Source organism: Humulus lupulus, chromosome X, assembly GCF_963169125.1.
Source record: "Humulus lupulus chromosome X, drHumLupu1.1, whole genome shotgun sequence".
In the NCBI taxonomy this organism is placed as follows: Eukaryota; Viridiplantae; Streptophyta; class Magnoliopsida; order Rosales; family Cannabaceae; genus Humulus; species Humulus lupulus.
In genome coordinates, this window is record NC_084802.1 from 194,580,786 (window position 1) to 194,590,601 (window position 9,816).

Consider the following 9,816-nt stretch of genomic DNA (forward strand, 5'->3'; position numbering starts at 1 on the left):
TTGACCTGATCGAAGAAAGAAGGAACAAAGCTCAATTAAAAAATGCTGCATACCAACAACGAGCTGCCCGATACTTCAACAAAAGAGTTCGGGATCGAAAATTTGGTGTGGGAGATTTGGTACTAAGGCGTGTATTCTTGGCAACACGAGATCCAGCAGCTAGCATGCTCGGGCCAAATTGGGAAGGATCCTACCAGATAGAGTCAGTCATCCGACCTGGCGTGTACAAGTTGGCAAGATTGGATGGAAGTATAGTACCACGAGCATGGAATGGCGAACACCTACGACCTTACTATCAATAGTATAGGAAGGATGTTGCCTATAACCATGCTTATTTATCTGTACTGTTTTTCTATTTTTGGATTTTTTCAAATAAAGTTTGATTTCGTTTAATATGTTATATTTTTTTCAATCTCTCTTAATTTAATAACTTATGGTCACACTCATAGGATATTACGGGGGCATCAGTGGTATATATACCATCAGCTCAAAAAAATAAAATAGCATATACGAAACACATATAACTGTTTGGATATAACCAAAGTGTCAAAAACATACAAGTGTTTGGATATAGCCAAATGCGCGAAATGAGATAAGTTTGGATATAACCAAACTGCCAAATAGATAATAATGTTTGGATATAACAAAATATGCAAACTAGATTATAAGTGTATGGATTACAAACCTAACACGGCCTAAATAGGTTTGGAACAAACCAGCTAAAAACTAATCGGCAGTAAGTTGGAACATAACCCACTTCGTGCTAAGCTGAGATCGAGGCTGGAGTATCTTGCAAAACGATAGTTTCGACCTCATAACCTCGGAGAGCTAACCGAGGACGAGAAAAAACAACTAAAAAATAAGATACAACTAAACCATCTGCATTACACGCCATATAAGCACTTTCGGGTGCATGGTAAAAGTAAAATCCGACCTTGGCAAATAACGAGATCGGAAGTGGATAATTTGAGCAAACTGTGCATGAATGCATTGAACCTCGAGCTTAAATACAAATTATGTTTGTATGAATAAACAGGCATATATAACACTTTCATTTAAATTGCGCAAAATATTTCGGCTCAAGAAATGTAAAGCAAATACATTAAAGTAAGTTAAAAAAAAAAGTAATACTAGCTCCTTCACGAGTCATAAAATTTTCTTGGCCCCATGGGCATAAAAACAAAAAAAATAAAAGGACTTTTACAAAAGATTCAAAGGGACACAGCCCCAAGGCAAGAATTAAGAAGGAGCATTCTCCTTGGCCTTCTCAGCATCAGCGTACCCTTCGACTTTCTCCGCCTCATCTCAGGCAGTCTCCTCATCATCCAGCCGAGCCTGCCATTGAGCCATGAGCTTCGCTTCGAAGGGGCCTAAGAAGCTGGTGTCGAGGTTGACATTGTTGGCCCAGATTCTATACATGGCCATGTCGACTGCTCGGTCCTTCTTCTCCTTAAACTCATCGAGAAGACGGCTCTTTTCGCTTTCCATGATCTCGAAAGTGGCAGCCTTCTCTTCTTCAAGCTTGGCGTTGGTCTCCTTGACCCGAGCATTCTCTTGTTCAAGCTCTGCGAGCCGGGCATTCAACTTCTCAAGCTCGGAAGACTTGGCTCTCAGCTCCTCAGCTTCCGTCTCCATCTTGGCTTTTGTTGCCTTGAGCTCGTCATTCAGTTTAAGCTGAAGATCCTTCGCCTCATGAGCATAGGACCTACTCGAGTGGATCTCGTTGTTCAGTTTATAATTGAGCTGAGCAGAGACAGCAAGAGCCTGGCATACAAAGAAATCAACATCAACATATGGACTGTCTATAAATACAGCTAGTAGCGAGAAAAGAAAAGTTACCGCGGCAGTAAGCTCGACACTCTTCTCGTAAAGTGTGTTGCAGTCTCGGGCGTTGTTCAAAAACTGCCAATGAGGAGCGTCAAAACTGCTAAAGCTCTGGCCCACTCGAGACAGAATGTCCGAGCCCAGCGTAGCCCCATGGGGTCCAGCAACATTGTCAACTACATACTCATCAACATGAGTAGAAACTGACAACTTGCGTGTGGTGGAAGCCGAGGATTTTTTCGGAGGTGGGCCGAGCGTTGAGTGAACCATGATGGGAGGTTGGAGCTCGACCATAGTGGACGCTCCGACCTGAGGAGTCGGCTCCACAGCTGAGCTCGTGGTAGCCGGAGCTGGTGGAGGAGGTGTCTTTTCAGTCCTCTTAAGGACCTTGGCAGGACGCTCAGACTTCCGTGAGCCTGTCGGGCATTTGCTTCTTTTGGCCCCGTCACTCTCCAAGATGTTATCAAGGTCGGAGTCCATCTCGCCTGCACAGTTACACCGTAACATGAGTTATCAAAAAATAAAGTAACTCGACATAATGCAAACACACATGGGATAAAAAGACAAGTGGAAAGAAACCTAACTGGAGCACAAGCTCGGGGACCACGAAATTCCCCTATCTTCAGAAAAGGCGGGGGGAGTACCTTCCGTATAGGTGGACGTCAACCTCGAAAGGTCCCTATAGTCGTTGGTACCATATTGGACGGCTATTCCGTTCCATACCTCGTTCAGGCTATACATGGTGTCATATTTTCCGAGCCAGCTATTGAACCTATGAACCCGTTCATCTACCCAAGACCATACATAAAAATGGTTCCTATCGTCCTCACAAAATATTAATCTATCGGGTTTATACTTTAGTAGTGAGGGGGACCACATATTCGAGCTAAGGATGACTGTACCTTGTTCATCCAAGCCCGAGCTTAAGGCCTCATCGTTGGACTCATTCCCCGATTGTGGACTCTTATGGCGAGCTGGAGACGGAGGCCTCGCACCTCTCCTTGGGGGAAGGTTGCTAGTTGGCAGAGGCACAAGCTCCCACCGCTCATACTTTTTATTAGACCAGTCTGATGTAGACTGATCTTCCTCTAAGAGCCCACACGTCTAGAGCTTGTCTTCATGTAGGAGATAGGAAAGGGATCTCCTGCCATAAGGAAGTTGGAGCAGAGCCTCTCTGTGCTCCTTCATCTCCTTGGAAGGGGTAGGCCGATGGTAGTTGGCTGGAAAATCAAACGCATTTCAACTAAGTACGGACCTAAGAACAAAATTCGAATACAAAAAAGAAGGAGGTTGAGATACTTACGAATCCGTCTGAATAAAATCGAGACGGGGCTAGGCCATCTGTCCAGAAGAAGGCCTTCTTGAAGTCAGGAGGATGATTGAGGATGATTGGGAAGATCCTCGAACATCTTCTTCTAATTCGGATAGCTCAAGAGGTAGTAAAAACCGTCTCCTCCCCGAGCTCGGGAGGGATTGCTCTTCAAGCAAAAGAGATATAAAATCTCTTCTGGTGAAGGCCCCTTCCATTTCAACTCGTGATATAGCGACCTCAGGGCAGACAGGACCCTGTAGGAATTGGTGTTGAGCTGGAAGGGGGCCAACCCGACGAAGTCTGTGAAGTCCTTGAAAAAATACTTCAAGGGCAGTATCTCCCCCGCTTTCATATGCTCCTGGCTCCAAGCCGCATATCTTAGCTTGCTTTCAGGATTTCCATCTCCTGAAGCACGGCAGCTCCGCTCGTGCGAGGTAGGGGCTCGACACCTCAGCGAGCCTGATAGTCCTATGCTGTGAAAGGCCAGAATATCAGTTATCTGGCCTAGTGACGTGACCGAGCTCCAGTAATGCTTGGCCTCGAAAAATTCTCTCCTCAGCTGCGAGGTAGAGGGTTCCCCCATTAGTGAAAACTGAAGCTCACTGGGTTTGAACGCGATTGTCACTTTGAGTGTAGGGTTGAGAAGGATCAGTCTGGGCTTGGTGTCTGGATCTGGATGAAGGGCGACCCTTAGCCTTTTCCTTTTTCCTTCTTCGACTTTGTCAATTTGACGTCAGAAGTGGTCTCGAGTGTCCTCTTACTCATGTCTCAGTTCGTATTCCCGAATTAAGCGTTGGTTCCGAGTGAATAAGGATTCCGGGCTCGAAGCTACTGGTGAGTAAGGAATTGCGAGCTTTGATCCCCACCACTTTCCCGAATTCTGCGGCATCTAACAAGAAAGTAAAAGGGTGAGGGCCAGGCGAGCAAGAAACAAAGAAATAAATAGTACCTAAGCTCGAATGGTTGAGACTGCAAGGCAGGCTCAATCCAAAAGGTGAGACCAGTCTCAGAGCGTATAATCCACCGAAAGGAAGGAAGGTGGATCAGTTATGAAAAGTCCCGAAATATTAGGGAAAAAAGGTGGCGGTTGTCTAAAAGGTGATATTTTTGGGAATCGTGCATTCCTTAAAAAACCTTGATTTTGTACCCAATATCTTGGTGTGCAAGATATGGTTCCTAAGATTTGAAAACCCAAAAAAGGAACCATTTTTGGACATTCTTTCACAGAAACTGGGTTTGAGCCTAATGACTATTAGTCAAAGCACCCTAATCCTAATGCACTAAACTAGTATAAATCCTAGCACTCACGGTGTAACAGAGGCAAAAGCATACAAAAAAAAAAAAAAAACGTACATGTATAACGTAAAAAAGCCATAAACCAAAAACTTACACAATGCAATCGAAGGAAACAGAGAAATGGATGAGCGAATGAGCGGTTGCAAGTGCGACCTCACTGAGTCGAAGAGTCCAATGTTACTTTGTCTACTCGACTTCGAGAACATGCGAGAAATGGGCAAGGAGGGTTCTGGTTTTTCTTTCTTCCTTTTTTCTCTCTGAAATGAACGTGGGAGTAAAAGAGGAAGACGACTGGAGTCCAATTTATAAACCCGTGAGAATGCAAAAGGCAGGATTAATCTGGGCCATTGGCCAGATTCCGTATCAGATCCGACGGCCAGGGATAAATGACATGATGGCATAAAGGTGGCAGGCGAACGATCATGGGCAGAGTTTCAAGGTACTCGAGTACCTTGAGTAAGCAATACCCAGTTGACGCGTGTCCATACCCGAGTGTCTGATGGAACAGTTCCAGAAGGAAGTAGTTCAAAAGTTTCCTTCTCATAGGATTCGAACTAATACTTTTGAGGGGGAAAAATGTTACACCCAGATTTCGAGACCCGAGATTGTGATATCGAAAGATGGACTCATCAATTGCGAGCTCGAAATATCTGAACCGCATGTGCATGACCCAGATGTCGAACCCTAGAGTCAAGATGGCAACCTCGAAGACTTTTTAACCACGATGTTCTTTCTGAGTTCGAAAGAGTTAGCATCGGAATATGACCGATGTCGGGTGTCTGCGGATCAAGTAGTCCGAGCCTGGCACGAGTATAACCTCGGAGTGTGACAGCCTCAGTGGTATCCACCCGCTCCGAGCTGGTCTTGGGGAAGGGTACCTAGCTCATAGCTTATCTATAGACTTTGACCGGTATGATGCTGATTGCCGACCTCGAACAACTTAGTGGGTCATCTAATGAGACGCAGTCCATGCATTCGAAAGATATTTATTGTTGTAACTTCCCTACATTAAAGGGATATTAACTAGTCTGTTATATGCCCCTGGTCTTCAGGGAACGTTTCCTTGTATATAGGAGTTACAGAATTTAATGTCATTATTTCCATTAATAAATAGGAGTATCTTCCCGAAATATGTGGGAATGAACTATAAGAACCCTCTATAAATAGAGAGGTCATGAACATTTGGAATGGACGAATTTTTGATATCTTGAGAGAATTTCTGGAGAATTCATCCCTGAAGGATTTCTTGAAATTTCCAAAGTCTTAATAAAATTGACTCGTGGACTAGGCAGAGTTAACTACTGAACCACGTAAAATTCTTGTTGTTTTATTGTATTATTCGTCTGCGCCATAGTTCCTATTGTTTAGTTGCTCTACGTTTTAAGTTGACAAAAAGCGGCGCCAACAATATGCATAAAAATCAGAATATTAAGATAATGGGTACATAAATACATTCATGATTCAGTGAGACAAAATTCTAATTATACAGTACTACTTTTAATTAAATATATGTGTGAATAAATAATTAATTAAAAGAATGTTGTTAGAATATTTTATTTAATTAATTAGAGTTATCAAAAACTATAATTCTAATTAGTTATGATTAAAGTGAATATTGAGATGACATATATTTTTAATATATAGGGTTCTGGTTTCCAAGCTCATTGTTCATTCTTGTACTCCATCTAAAGAACTAGTAAGAGCTTGGAAGTCCATTATTCTCACTAATTCTCTTTCTTTTTCTTTTGCAAATCTAAAGACTTTAGATCGAGGTTATCAAATCAATGGCTGGAGATATAATTTATCGTTCTCCTTTATTTTTTTGTAACAATCCTATACAATTTTATTCCACATATTAGAATTGCTAATGTATTTAGATTAAATTAATCTTACAAATGTGAGTAGAGAAAACAAAAAAATATAAATAAGTAATATTTTTATAGATTTCTAAGTGATTATTGTAACAAATTTTGTGTATTATACAGTATATTGTCAAACAATACTGGAGCAAAATATCAATACTACAAAAAGGATGTTTTGGCATCTGTTAAAAAGCACTACAAAAAACTTGACTTTTAGTCACAAAAAAAGTTGTGACTAAAAGTTTTAGTCACTAAAAAATATTATCACCACGTTATCACTAAAAAGTCCGCGGCTAAAAGTTTCAGCCACACTAAAAATTTCGTTGCGACTAAAAGTCACTTTTAGTGACAACAATTATTTGTAACTAATAGTCATTACAATTAGTGACAACTTTCTTTAAGCCACAACACATTTATTTTTAGTGATAATTTTAATTATCACTAATATTTCTTTAGTGACAACAAAAAGGTATCACTAATACTTCTTTAGTGATAATTTGTTGTTGTCACTAATAGTCCTTTAATCAAAAAAAAAAAATTCATGAATATATTTAATTAAAATGGATAAAAAGATAAAAAGATGACCAATCAATGCAATCGTTTACACAACTAAAGAAAAAACTTGAATATAATAGCAAGTAGCCACATTCATTAACATCAGGAAAGTTAAGCATATCCAAATCAAGTACGAGACCAGCTGATAAAAGCTAGCAAACAAGCTGAGAAAAGCTAGCCAACAAGAAACCAAAAAAAGATTAAAATCCACAAACATCAAAGCCCATTAATAAAAAGAAAAACAAAATCCATTGGACTAGTCATTCTTCTCTTGAGCTTCCTCTCATCTTCATCACCCTTCTTCTCTACCTGCAACATATTAGTAGTGTTATTCCTAAAGACAAAATAGTTCATATTACCTTTTCTTTTGCTGCTTGAAACAAGGATCACATACATCCAACACCAAATCTTTCAAACCTGAATACAAATAGTAACAATGAATCATTATCAAATAAGTATAAACACAAGATCAATGAAAGCCAAAGTCCTCTCATTATTAATTAACATTAACTAATAGCAAACATGTTAATGTGAATGAGAAATTGAGAATCATTGACGTATCGTTGAGTTAGAAGATTGGGGCTTAATGCCTTTTAGTGTAACTAATTTAGAGAAAGACTTGGACAAAATCATATAAGCCCCTACTACTAAAAAAAGAAAAGTATAATATATAATATTATACAAAGTTATATAAATGTGTCTATCAATGACAGTTTTCAAAGTTAAGTTTAGCTAACATTTCTGACATCTTTATTTATTTAAGGAAGTAAAATAAACAAACAGAAGCTATGATACTAAAAATATACACTAAAATGATGACATCTCTTTTATTCCTAAAGATACAGATACAGACACAGTACACTCAAACATACCTCCTTCTATATTTATCTTATTTTAGCAAATTCTTGTATGCACTCTGTTGTTCTTATTCACATGTTCTTATAAAAGAATGAATGCAGCAGAAAAGAATGATTATGGTATATAACCAGATCCTGACATATATGTTTTTACTCTTATTTCTTTTATTTTTTTTTCTTATTTCTAATTTAATAATACATAAAACATATATGCACAAAAATGTACACAAAAACAATCCCTAAATAAGTAAAAATATAGAGATATGCCTACGTTGAGAGACTCTAACGAGTTGAGTGCATATATGTAAGACTTGGTAAAAAACAATGCTCAATGATTCTAAAACTCACTATCTTGGTATACAGAAGCTCTTAAATTGATCCATGTGTCACAAAAACAGAGATACAAACACAAAAACATATATTAGTGAATTGCTAAACATCACGTACAAGAACAGAGGAAACACTAATCCCAAAATTATTTTTTTCAGAGGAAAGCATTTTGGAGCCAATTACGAGCTTGGGGAAGAAGTGGGACGAGGGCATTTTGGGTATACTCGCTCAGCTAAAGCAAAGAAAGGGAGTATGAAGGGCCAAGATGTGGCTATCAAGGTTATTCCAAAATCAAAGGTTTGTTGGTTTGTTTGTTTTAAATTTTATTTTATTTTGTTCATACATATTTTTTGTGAATCATGTTCGTTTAGTTAGTTGCATGTTTTGTAATTCTTATGGAAGTTTGATTAGAATTGAGTGAAGAAATTTTGACTTTAATATCCTTTCAGAATATATAGTTTTTTCCACCTAGTACTTGCTGCATTTTCCTGGTAGTTTTGCATTGTAGACTCTGTATTGAGTGGTTCTACTTAATTGTGTAATATGCATATCATGTTGTAGAGGTCTAAGTAAAAAGTAGTGTTTATGATTATATTTGCTGGAGCATATGCATGGTCACCATGATTATCATATTATAAATAGTTCAATTTCATAAAAAGCATCTGTAAATTAATTTAGGATCATGATGGCTTAGTTTTGTGAAGCTATTGTTATATCAACAAAAAAAATTGGTGGATATATGTTGATTTTGTTTGATATATATAGTAATGACTGTTTCATTGCCTCCTAACTTCAAGACAGACAAATACACTGTAATCATCTTTACATTGCTAATGTCATTTTCTTTCAATGGTCTTTATAACTAGAAGACTTATTCTCCTCCAGTCACTGGGATTTTAGTATTAAGAGTTAAAGTAATATTAGTAATATATTAGTTAACTTTCTATTTGTCAATGGGCCTTAAATCCATCGAAGTGCTTTGTTCTGTTCTCATGAGAGATGATTTTGCAGATGACAGCAAATGCCATAGAGGATGTAAGGAGAGAAGTGAAGATACTTCTGTCCTTAAAATAACAATTTTAGAATCCAAAACACTTGTATCGACAACACTAGAATTAAATTAGACCAATAAGTTAAAGTAGCTTACTGATGAAATTTGATGTCTTCCAAATCAATGGCCTTTCCCTTTGTTGCTCTGCCTTGTGCCTCTAGCAACACTCAATCGTTAAGGCCAAGCTTGCATTCTGGCATACCACTGCAACCAGTTTCATTTCAGCTATGTACCACGAGTAAAAACAGATAACTCGATGATAAAAATAAAATTACGAACCCTAATTTGAACACCTAAACAAAAATATATTGAAGGTGAGACAAAAAATTAGGTTATAAGAGAAAACAAACCTTTAGAAGCGGCTGAAATAGGCCAAGTGAAGATGATCTTAGAAGCAACTTCGGTCCTTGTTCGTAATCCTTGCGAAAGCCTCTGTTGATGGGAAAGCACAAAAGATAGAAGACAAAAATGTGTTGTAACTGAGAAAGAAGAGAGATTTGATCAGAAAGAGATTTGATCGGCAATGAATTGAGCCAACAAGAAGATTTTGAGAGCCAGTAAGATCGAACATGGAGGTGAAAGAGAGCGAAGGAGAGAGAGAGAGAGAGAGAGAAGAAGAAGAAGATAAAGTGTATTATGTGTATACTGTTTTAATTAATAATTTAGAAATAATTTTTTATTTTATTTTTGGATATTTTAGTCACAGATAAAGTTATAGTTGTGACTAAA

At 38.4% G+C, this 9,816-nt stretch overlaps 1 long non-coding RNA gene across 1 annotated transcript; it reads right to left on the reverse strand.

The window, feature by feature from the left end:
* Positions 1 to 8,508: 8,508 nt before the first annotated feature.
* On the reverse strand, positions 8,509 to 9,568 carry LOC133804829 (uncharacterized). The gene is made up of 3 exons (XR_009878651.1): positions 9,438 to 9,568; positions 9,184 to 9,291; positions 8,509 to 8,562 (listed from the first exon to the last, which is right to left on the reverse strand). It is a non-coding gene; the product is annotated as an uncharacterized LOC133804829 (long non-coding RNA).
* Positions 9,569 to 9,816: the final 248 nt, after the last annotated feature.